This window comes from Anarrhichthys ocellatus, unplaced genomic scaffold, assembly GCF_004355925.1.
Source record: "Anarrhichthys ocellatus isolate YVR2014 unplaced genomic scaffold, GSC_Weel_1.0 scaffold14, whole genome shotgun sequence".
NCBI classification, from domain to species: Eukaryota; Metazoa; Chordata; class Actinopteri; order Perciformes; family Anarhichadidae; genus Anarrhichthys; species Anarrhichthys ocellatus.
In genome coordinates this window covers 94,702-105,732 of record NW_022280044.1, presented here as the reverse complement: position 1 = coordinate 105,732, position 11,031 = coordinate 94,702, and the positions used below count along the sequence as shown (strand labels likewise).

The 11,031-nt window shown below is 45.0% G+C and overlaps 1 protein-coding gene across 7 annotated transcripts in view; it reads right to left on the bottom strand.

Annotated features, from left to right (window-relative positions):
* pag1 (phosphoprotein membrane anchor with glycosphingolipid microdomains 1) overlaps positions 1 to 11,031 on the bottom strand; it is a 40,418-nt gene that overhangs the window by 22,568 nt on the left and 6,819 nt on the right. For 2 of the 7 annotated variants that reach the window (XM_031854254.1, XM_031854256.1), the window contains exon 2: positions 4,394 to 4,453. The exons of 1 other annotated variant lie outside the window; for it this stretch is intronic. The gene's annotated coding sequence lies outside the window, so the exon portion shown is untranslated. Of the gene's footprint in view, positions 1 to 3,927; positions 4,454 to 11,031 lie in introns of all 7 variants that reach the window. 4 more of the 7 variants (XM_031854253.1, XM_031854257.1, XM_031854250.1 and 1 more) reach the window with 4 other exon arrangements.

The window sequence follows — 11,031 nt, the reverse complement described above, 5'->3', positions numbered from 1 at the left end:
ACACACACACACACACACACACACACACACACACACACACACACACAGGAGTTTAAACACACAAACACAACGAGAAACAGACACGCACACACGGTCATCAGAATAGAGATGAACCAATTAGCAGGCGTCAGACAATCGGTGTGACAGAGAGAGAGAAAGAAGGAGTGAGCCGACTGAAAGAATGCATTAAAAGCACGTAAGTGTGCAGATGGCAGCAGAGAGGAAACGCAACTGAGACACCTTCACACTCTCTTGACACTTTCAAGGAAGCTCATGTGGCCAGAGGCAAATCCATTCTGACACAGTGGGTGGGTAATGTGGCGAGATGTGTGGAGGGAGCTGGGCAGACCGGGGTGACGTTCGCTGATATTATTCACAGAGCCACACAGAGGAGGAAGTGGAATACAGACACAAAGAGAGGATGGATGGGTCAACATGGGTCCTTTCTGTTTCTGAACCTAACCAAACCTTAACCACAGCGGTGTCAGGGCAGAACATGATCATATGTGTCAATCTGAAGGGCAATAGTTGGTTTCTCTGCTCATTCATTTTGCCTTTAATTTGTCTTCCGTTTACCCGCTTGTATAAACACCACTCTGCAGACGCACACACACACACACGTCTGAACTCTAACCCAACACACACACTTCCAGAGTGCCCCTCGAAAATCAAGAGCCATTACGTTTACAGTATTCGTAAATTACTCTCTCAATGCTCCTGACCTCAAACTCGTATTAGGCCATTAGCAAAGCCCCCCCCGACGCTTAACACACCGTGCACAAAACACACATAGCCTCCACGCTGCTCTGACCCCTCGAGTGCTGCTGCTGGTAATCTTTCCCGCTGATATCACCCCGGGTGAAACGTGTGACATCATGTTATGTGCTAATGTCTTGTCTTTCTTTTGGCTCGATCACTGAAGAACTTCCCGACGGTCTATCAGCGTCATATCAATTATTGTGGCTGTCAGAGCAGACAGGATGTTGCTCGGTGTAGATGGCAAGGATTTTTTTTTAAAAGGAAGGAAGTCAATCACAGAAAAGTGGACACGGTGTCTTTGAAAAGATGCTGAGTGGAGTAAAACACCTCTTGATCTTCAAAACATGTCACGCTCTCTATCACCTGTGCTTCCAGTCTTTCTCTGCTGTTCACAAGCCAACAAAACATTCATATAACGACAAGGATATTTATTTCTAAACAGCACCCTAGCTCGACGTTGCTTCTGAAGATTAAGGGGATATAAGCAACAAGTGCAGTGTCAGCTGACCATGCAAGGAGCATGACAGTGTGAACAGAGCCAGAGAGGAGATTGCAGAGATTTTGCCACTAAGCTGCTTGGGGCATAAAAACGACATCTGCAATCCCCGAACTTCCCCCGACAAATATGTCGTGTACAATTCCCTAGAAATCTCCACAACAGGGCTGAGTTTGGAAGATAGCACGCAGTGGATCCAGAGTACTCAGGATACAGAGCTGAGGGCTGCACAGGAGGATGCATTTAGGTGCATACCGTACACATGAGCATTCCATTCCCACTTTCAACTGCAACAGAAGTCCACTCAAGGTTAAAGAGTCCATCAGGATGTGTTTGTTTGTGAGGGGGGGGGGGTTAAGCTCATATGTGAGGACAGTCGGCAATTGTACTCCAGTGAGAAGTCTAAAAATATACCACACACACACACACACACACACACACACACACACACACACCCACACACACACACACACACACACACACACACACACACATCAATAAGCTAGGGAACAGAGGATAGAGAGCGGGATTCCCGTGAGGAATCAGTGGAATGTAAACAGGCCGCCCACACACACGAAATAACACACTTTCAGAGTGCTTCATCAGAGGCCGTGAGACGGCGACCTCATCTGGAAAAAGATGCCCCAGAGAACCGTGCAGTTTGTTGGGATTGTCCTCTTGGTTTACCCACTCTGTCCTCACGACGTCCTCCAAAGAGCCCCATGGGAGGCGACAGGAATGCCGCTGCATGCTGGGAAATCTGACAACCTTCAGCCTTTTGTTTGCACTAAACGTACTGTGTGCAATATCTCACAGAATTATGGGTAAAAATGATGCAGATGCACTCGGCTGCGCTGGAGACATTAGAGTTCAAAGCTAAACCAGGGTTATTAAGATTTAATGAAAAAGTCAGACGGCATTATTCTTCTTATCCCTCACCTCAGTAATGCGGCTTGCCTGTTCCTCGCACGCACAGACTTACACGCACACACACACACACACAATACTTCATTCTAATCCTATGCATGGCTCGGATAAGTGACATCAGCCCTTCTCCGGTTAATAAAACCCTCTGGGTCACACACACTGCAATTTCTACAAATGTGCGTGTGTGTGTGTGTGTGTGTGTGCTCAGACACTGGCAGTTCATATACCCAATAAACACTGGAGCTGCTTTTAGACAGCTATACTCACTTGTAGAAGAGCGAAACTTTGGGGCAGTGTTGCGGACTGTGGCACGGTGCTTTGAATAATGCACACTGAGTTGCCGACAATTTATCGGCCAGCTGACGCCATTGTTGTGTTATTAGGCCTATGGCCCACATTACCAGCTGCTCCAGAAATCGCTTTCTGGGCCGCTGAAGGATTACTGTAGGGCTAGCGCGGGAGCACACAGTCCTGGGGGCCACAAATGGGTCAAACACTGCGTGATCTGAGAAGCAGCACAAACAATGAAGCATCCAGCAGTAACCTTGAGAACTCGTTCCTTAGAGACTAGAAATCCACAACGGGACTCTTTGCACTTAATTAGTAGGAGCAAGTCTCGACGAGCGAAAGTAAACAGCAGCTAATTTCCTGTGTTTTGGCTATTCCCAGCCTTGTCATGTGGTTAGCACTCGCTCTTAGCGTTGCAGAGTTAGCCTTCCTCCTGCATGTGGCTACCGCAGCTATTGTTCTGCTGACATGCCACTAATAAACAGCCGGTTACGCCCTAATGCTGCTGTGGCTAACCTACCCGCAACTTCGGCAAATAAAGGCCCCAAGGAGTTTGAAGTTGTCTGCCTTTAAAAGGAGGGATTCCCAGTGTTTGAAGTTGGATATTCTTTCTTTAGTGGGGAGAAAGGAAGTGTGTTTATTTCAGCTTTCAAGTGTTTTTTTGTTGCAGAAATCGGCCACGAAAACGCAAAAGATCACATTATTTTCTGATAGCAAGCATGAAAAGTTAAATGTAGTGAATTTAAAAACGCAAGTGACTCTCAGGAATCTAAAATAAAAGTAAATGTAAAGAAAGAAAGAAAGAACTTCAGGACTGACTGTGGAAACTTTAATTCATTCCTAGCAACCCTTCTTGACTACTGCCTATAAAGTATTACTTTTCCCATTTATCCCCAAAGTTCCTTAAATAAATGGAGAGAAGAGAGAAAAGATGATGTGATAAAAAAAACACACTCTATGGTCGTTATAACGGCCTTTTATATTTCACTGTAGGATCATGAGGGCCCATTAAATCAGCCAGACTGCAACGGTTACAGAAAAAGTGTCAAGCTGGGAGCCCTTTCATGTGAAGAGCCAAGAAGGTAAAGAAAGCAACGGATGTTTGGAGCCCCGCCCCATCATCCTCTAAGATTTCTACAGGAAATGAAAGAGATAGAGTGGAAGTGAAGCAGAAGAAGACATGAACCAGCTGCTGAAGCAAGACAAGCTGCTGGGAGACTCTATTTAGCCCCCCGAGGAAAATCTCAACACCTCTGAGAGGCTAAAAACTCTTGTTGAGTTACTCTTGTTGTTATTGAGCTGATGTTCAAAACACACAAACACAGTCAGGGGAGAGCATTTTGTACAATTAGGAGCAACAACAGCGACAGGACTTGTGAAAAGGTGTGATATGCAACATATGTTCCAACCTGGACTCCAACCAGCAACACACATATGGTGTTCATTAGTGCACTGACCCATGAAGAGGAAACTGCTGACCATGCAGCCAGGATTACAGTCCTTCAGCGGTTGAGTGCAGCGTCATGGTACCGACATGACGGGGGGATCGATTTGGTCTCTGTGGCATTTGCTGGTAGTTGTTCAGTGTCTATCGGTGGTGCTGAAACCATCGATGACGGAAAGAACAATCAATGACACTTTCTGCCAAAGACTGTTTTTTTAAGGCATTTTATTTTGGATAGTTTTGATAGCAGAGAGTGATGAGAAGTACTAGAATAGGGAGTTGGTGTTTGGAGGTGATTATCATCCATAGTTACATGTGGAGCTGAAATTATTAGTCGACAGAAAATGATGTGGAAGTTTTGACAGCTGATAAAATCAATTTAGTCAAACCTTTAAGCTTGAATATCAAAGATTCACTGACTCCAGCTCCTCAAGATGCATGCTGCTTTTCATTGTGTGCTTTGATAGTTGACCGATTACCTTCGTGTTTTGGACTGTTGATCGGACAAGACCAGAAACTTGAAGTTGTCACCTTGAAATCTGGGAAAAACACAATGGGAATATAATATTATTTTTTTTGTCGACAACAAGTCATCATTTGATCAATAACTGGGCAGATTTCCCAATAATAAACGGATTTTTATGGCAGCGCTATAACATGATGCTTGACACCAATCACTAAACCTTTCAATGATGGATTACTTCTGAAGTTAAAAACAGCTTTTCTGTGCTTCACATCATTATGTATCGACTTCCATTTGACCGTCACATGTAATTTTCAAGGCATCACGTTTCGCTTTTGATGACTTATGGTGAACATCTGCCATTATGTTTCACTACATACACTAAATTATGAATTTAAAAAAAAGTAGATGAATAAATAATGAAATTAGTTGTACCCTGTGGCGATCCCCTCCGCCCTGTCGGCCTGTTACTAGTAAGCGTGGCTGCAGGATGCTGCAGGATACTGCAGGAGGGCGTGGCAGAGGTTCTTCAGCAGAATGTGACACTGCTCTTTAAAATACACTCTTACTTCTCCGTCCTACACGAGACGTTATGGTTTCCCTCTTATGTTGTCTTTGAATGGATGAATAATCTGTTGATTTGCTTGGTTGTCATCATCTCCATCTTCTGCCGTGGCCGAGCAGCCCCGGTTCCTGACATTACTTTGTCCATCCGCAACAGATTAATGCTATCATGTGAGGGACAGTGTGTAACAGGCATCTGTGCCAGAGTGTGTGTGTGTGTGTGTGTGTGTGTGTGTGTGTGTTGTACAACAAACACCCGGGGGATCAAGAAAAGCTTGTTAGCATCCCTCCCGATGTTCGGAGGTCATTCGCCCTCCCCAGGTCTTGTTATCACTCGGCGGGCCAGTAAAAAATGACGATGCATAAAGGCGCCCTCAGACGCAGTCGGGGAACGCCTCGCTGGATTTAAAAACAACCTTGAAGTTTGGCGTAGGAGCGCACGGGAGATGACATATTCACACAAAGAGAGAACACAGACACAGACGCGTTACACATCGATTATCCCCCGATGACTGGCTGGCTTTGTACATCACTGTGGTGTGTCTGGGGTGTGGGTGTGTGTGTGTGTGTGTGTGTTTGGCTTTATGACAAGTTAATAAAATGACTCACGTGCTGCAATCATGCTCAAATCTCACTGAGATGGTAAAGAGCAGAAAGGATGGTTTAGAAGTCACTGTCAATATGTACGGTTGTCTTGTATAGACTATAAACCTGTGTTTACTCTTCCTATGTGTTCACTCCATTATGTGTCACTTACATGCCGCAGATTAAGGAAACAATGTCTGGTGGCTCAAGTAAAGTAAATAGTCCTTGAAGCCCTATTGTCACCCGTCTTTGCAGAGCTCATGAGGATTGCCTCTTGTCCTATTCATCGACAAAAACAAAATATTTGGAGTTTATTGAAGAAGTTGCTCTGTGCTCATTTTGGTGCGATATGACTTCATGTCAGTGTCACAGGTAGACTGTGACTAAAGCAGTGCCAGCTGTTGTGAGTGACACAGCAGCGATTCAGAGGCAGGAACTAAGCGATGAACATACAGTCCAGTCTCACTCACACTTAAACACACACACACACACACACACACACACACACAGCATTACACTTAATACAATGTAGAGGGAAAGTGTTTTGTGTGTGTGTCGTCATTCATTGTAATTCTCCCATAATCCTTTACTCTGTGAAATGACACAGCTGCCAGACATATCCTCTTTGTTGGCGCCTCAAACCTCCACTCCTTTCCTTTCCTTTCTTTCCTTTCTTTCCTTCCTCCCTCTCTCTCTCTCTCTCTCTCTCTCTCTCTCTCTCTCTCTCTCTCTCACCCACATAGACTCTACAACCACAACATCTCCTAAAACATCCATCCGAATGGCGCATCATGATTATGTATGCAATAGTAATAATAATAAATCAAATAGTCTAATTAAAGGGATGCAATCGACGCGCATTCATCACCATGTCGACTCGATAATTGGAAACAAACAAACTCCATTCAGAACGGACAATCTGCTAAATTGTGACAGAATAAAAATGACTGAGTTTGTTTTGGACTGGAGGAAGAAGATGAATAACAGCACGCTCGCTTCCCGTCTGCGACGACTGAACACACCCTGTCTATGCAGACAAACATTCACAAGCACACACACACTTTGCTGCCTAATCCCCAAACGGTTGGTGGTATTAAGACTTGTTTGTATAAACCCATGAAAACATCTGTACGTTCATAAAGACACGATGAACTCACAGGCTTCTGCGGGTATACAACATGAAAAGGGGAGGATGATGAGGGGGGAAAAAAGAGAGCAGAAAATCACGATACGGAGCGCCCACATGCCGATAGCTGGCACTTTGGTGATGGCAGTCTATCTAATCATTCCCCAAAAAACCCTGTAACCAGGGGCGACAGGGCCTTGACGATGCACAGACAGAACTCATTGGTTCTCCATTAGCTTGTTGCCAAGGGGCTGATAATGCAGGCCGTTCAGATGTGCACGCGGGTATAGAAAACACTTGTGCATGCATGAAAACACAATGTGACGACACGGACAAACACATACTTAAGGTACATGTGCATGCTGTCGCACAAGCCTGAACACACTTGCTTTCATACACCGACAAACTATCCTTCACATCCGACATTATCCAAACGATTGAGTTACTGAGACAGTCAATACGCTAGCTCGCATTGAAGGAGGAGAAATCGATGCTGTTACACTACCCGAGCAATTCATCATCAGCTAACAATCCAGAAAGACCGCCGAGGGCCAAAAGACAGAGCGGTTCTGTTACCGCGTTGAGGAGTGTGATCTGATGAATATTCGCAGCGAGCTCCACAAAAAGGGGGAGCAGATTGTGTGTTTTTCAAGCGGCGCACAATACTGACTCGGATTCAACGGCCACTGTGATCTGCTTTCCCCCCCCCCTGCAAATTCTTGTTGACTGAATCTGCGCACGCTTGGCTGACGGTGTCGAGTTTGTGAAGCGCCAAGCGGGCTAACTCTGCTCGAAACGATGAGCTATACGTGCTAACCTCCAGCCATCAGAGGATGCAGGAGGACAGCGCAGAGACGAGTGCTTCAACATCAGAGCAAACGGGATGTGAAGTTTCTGGAACAGTGATGGTATTGTTGGGAGAGAACCACGGAGGGGGGTGGGGGGGGGGCTTTAGGTTACAATCTCCGCGTGGCTTGGGTTTACTGACGGAACACAGAAAAAGCACAGAGCTCGTCTGCACACGCGGCAGCTATTGTGTTCAATCTCTCAAAAGAAAGAAATCCCCCATCCTCCAGAATTTGAACACATCTGTGGTCATCCGTGGGTCTGTAGAGTTTGTGTTGCTTAAGCTGGCCATTAACTCTGTGAGTATTGTGTGTGTGTGTGTGTGTGTGTGTGTAACAGGCAACGCAGAGTCATTAGCGGTGTTGCTTTCAGCGTACAGCATGCTTAATGAGAGGCCACGCCGCCGGAGTGATTAGTTACTGTGAAGGCTGAGGGCCAACACAAAGTGTGTACGTGCTAAAGGGGGGGGGGGGGGTGTACATTTGGATGTTAAACCCAGATTTATTTTAAATCATCTCAGTTTTGAGTCTGTGTGTCATAAGAACCCCCCCCCCCCCCCTTTACATCATGTAAATTGCTAAAAAGCAACATTTCCTGGTAGTCAAATTCAATGAGAGCTGAGAACTAACACAGAGCCAGAGATCTGTATTCAGAAGCCAAACCCTACACCCTTTGTGTTGCTTTTTATGAGGCATTGTGTGGCTGAGATCAGCCTAAAAATAACCTTCATAACATGGTTGAAAAGAAGCTCATCCCCCAGCCTCATTTGTTGCTCTGAGTCAGGCTTTCAATTTACTGCTTTACGACCGGGTGTGTGTTTATTGCCACGAGTTGGTGTGTATATATGTGTGTGTATATGTGTGTGTGTGTGGGTGCGATTAAAACGAAAGGCAAAGTTGCTTGCGTGGGGATGGGATAAGAAAGAGCTGACGAATAATATAGAGCGGGAGCTGCTGTGGCCTTCCCCCAGCCTGCGACTCCTTCTTCAGCACTGCAGCAGCTTTTTATCAAGCGCGACGAAGGAGGACTGAATAGGTTTCCTATTTATTGTGAGATTTTAAAAAAACACAGGCGTGACCGGACCATCTTTTATTGCTCCTGACAACTTGAGAGAAAACAATTCTCTCGACATTCATTCGAATCAGAGCAGGAGCGCAGCAGCAAGAGGAGAAACGCCTACAAGCAGCTACACTTGTTGGCATGGATGCATTGTCAGCAGATATTAATAACCATGAACCCTGGTGATCTTCAGTGTGCGTTAGTGCGGGTCATTAGTCGCAGACAAAACATGAATCTGGAACTACTTTGGTTCTGGTTCCCACTTCTTACATTGTCTTTGTAGTACATAATAGTTAACTAAATATTTATTTCACCAACATGACATTTTATTGCCAAATGTATTAATCAACAACATAAGCTGCAGGTTAATCCATTACAAAAATAATGAGGTGGTTGCAGCATTAGCAGGAGGTGGACAACAGTCCGCGACCACAGCAATGCTTTGAGCTACATGCTAACGTCAGCGTGCTGATGTTTACCATGTTGACAGAGAGCTTGTTGTGTTAGCATGCTAACACTTTCTAACTAGGACGTAACAAAGAACAGCTGATGGGAATTAGTTGGGCAGGTATTTAATCTTAAAACAAATGTTTTTGATCCGATGATGCACGAGACATTTCGATAAAAAGGGAGGCCCGTAGATTTGAAAATCTTACATCTGAGCGCTAAGAATGTTTTGTCTGGCGAATCCACATCAACTTGGTCTGATTACAACTTAGATTTCCTGCTGTCACTTCCTAGTCTGTCTGAGAGTTGTCATTGGCTCAATTCCCCATCCTCTGCTCCATCCTTATTCCTCTGGGTTCATTTGTGGATGAGTCATTTCCAAACCTCCACCTAGAGTAGAGCCTTTGATAACTGCTATCCCCCCCCCGACATTCTCTCAGGATGGCTTCACGTTTGGATTTCTGCCTCACGCCTCCCCTTTGTACAAAGAATGTTTGCAGTTGATTATAAAAGAAAGTGTCCCGGAGACTCGAAGCCCTCTGTTACAAACTAGCTATCTATCCCGTGCGTCATCCTAAACTGTCGAAAGAATAGACCGGAAAGCGCTTTTTCTTCACTTCACTACACAGGGTTCCACGTTATTTCTCGACTCCCGTGTCCTTTCCTCTCCTATTTTCACCCCTTCACCCGTCCCTTCTAATCCTCTTTTTTTCTCTTTAACTCTTCTCTCCCGCCATCATTTCCTCTCCTCGGCCCCTCAGTATGCGTAGAAAGCTGAGGGCCCTGGCTCCGGTTCAAACCCTTTTGATGTCGCTGCTCAGCAGAGCACCCTGCTGTGGTCGGGTCTCTTCATTTTCTTTAAAGCTGCCCTTGCCCCCTCTCCCTCCCTCCCTCTCCCTCTCCCTCTCTCATCTTCCTCCCTCTCTTTTTCTTCCTCTCGTCAAAACTCCCACTCTTGCTTTCTGAAGAAAGGAGGTGCTGCTTCCGGGAGCTTTGTCGGCATTTTTTTCAAAAGTGCTAATCCCTGGGCCATGTGTGTACTCTCCTCAACCTTTTACAGGTCAAATATAGTCGTTTGAAGTCAGGGTTTCTTGTTCCTTGTTCGTTATTATGTGAAAGATGCCTGCGTGTGATTGGATCTTATGGAAAAAGGCTGCAATCTCATTATTAATATCAATTAACAACTTTTTAAGTATTTATTAATGATTCCCAACATTTAGAACTGCATGATTACCAACAAATAAAGGATTAACTGTGATAAAAATAATAATAATAATTTTTGACCGTTTTTTAAAATATCTATTAATCATTAATAAAGACATTAGTCACAACATGAGGGTATAAAAAAGATCATTCAATGAACTAGCTCTAGCTGTACAATATGTAAATAGTTTGTTCAACAAATAAAAGTGTACATTGTCCAATTTTGTGGAGGGAAACTAACTTTTCATAAGAAAACCATCAGGGACCAACTGTCCAGGAACTGAACGGCCCCTAACTTAACTCTAAACAATCAACTCTTTCTTCTTCCTCTTGGCTCAAACATCTTTTCCCCCCAAATTCTATTGATCAACTCATTCACAACTCTCTCTGTCTAATTCTCTGTACATCTCTCTCTCTCTCTCTCTCTCGTTTCTCCTTCCGCCCTTTACGTTTGGACGTTGCCATTGTCTGCTCCTGGATAGCGAGGCATATTTACCAGCAGCCAGCGGAGGCAAAACAACCAGCCCATTCAAAGAGCTCAGCAGTGGCAGAAGATGGAGAAAGGAAGGAGGAGGAGGAGGAGGAGGAGGAGGAGGAGGAGGAGGAGGAGGACAGAGCGGGAGAAAAACAAGAAGGAGACGGAGAGTAAATTCCCTGGATGCACTTGCAGATATCAGTGAAGCACACAATGTGTGTAAACAACCCTTAATGGCTATAATGGCCTCCTCCTCAAGCTTTCTTGCAGTTCTCGTGTTGCAAATTGTTGCATTCAGAATCACACACACACACACACACACACACACACACACACACACACACACACA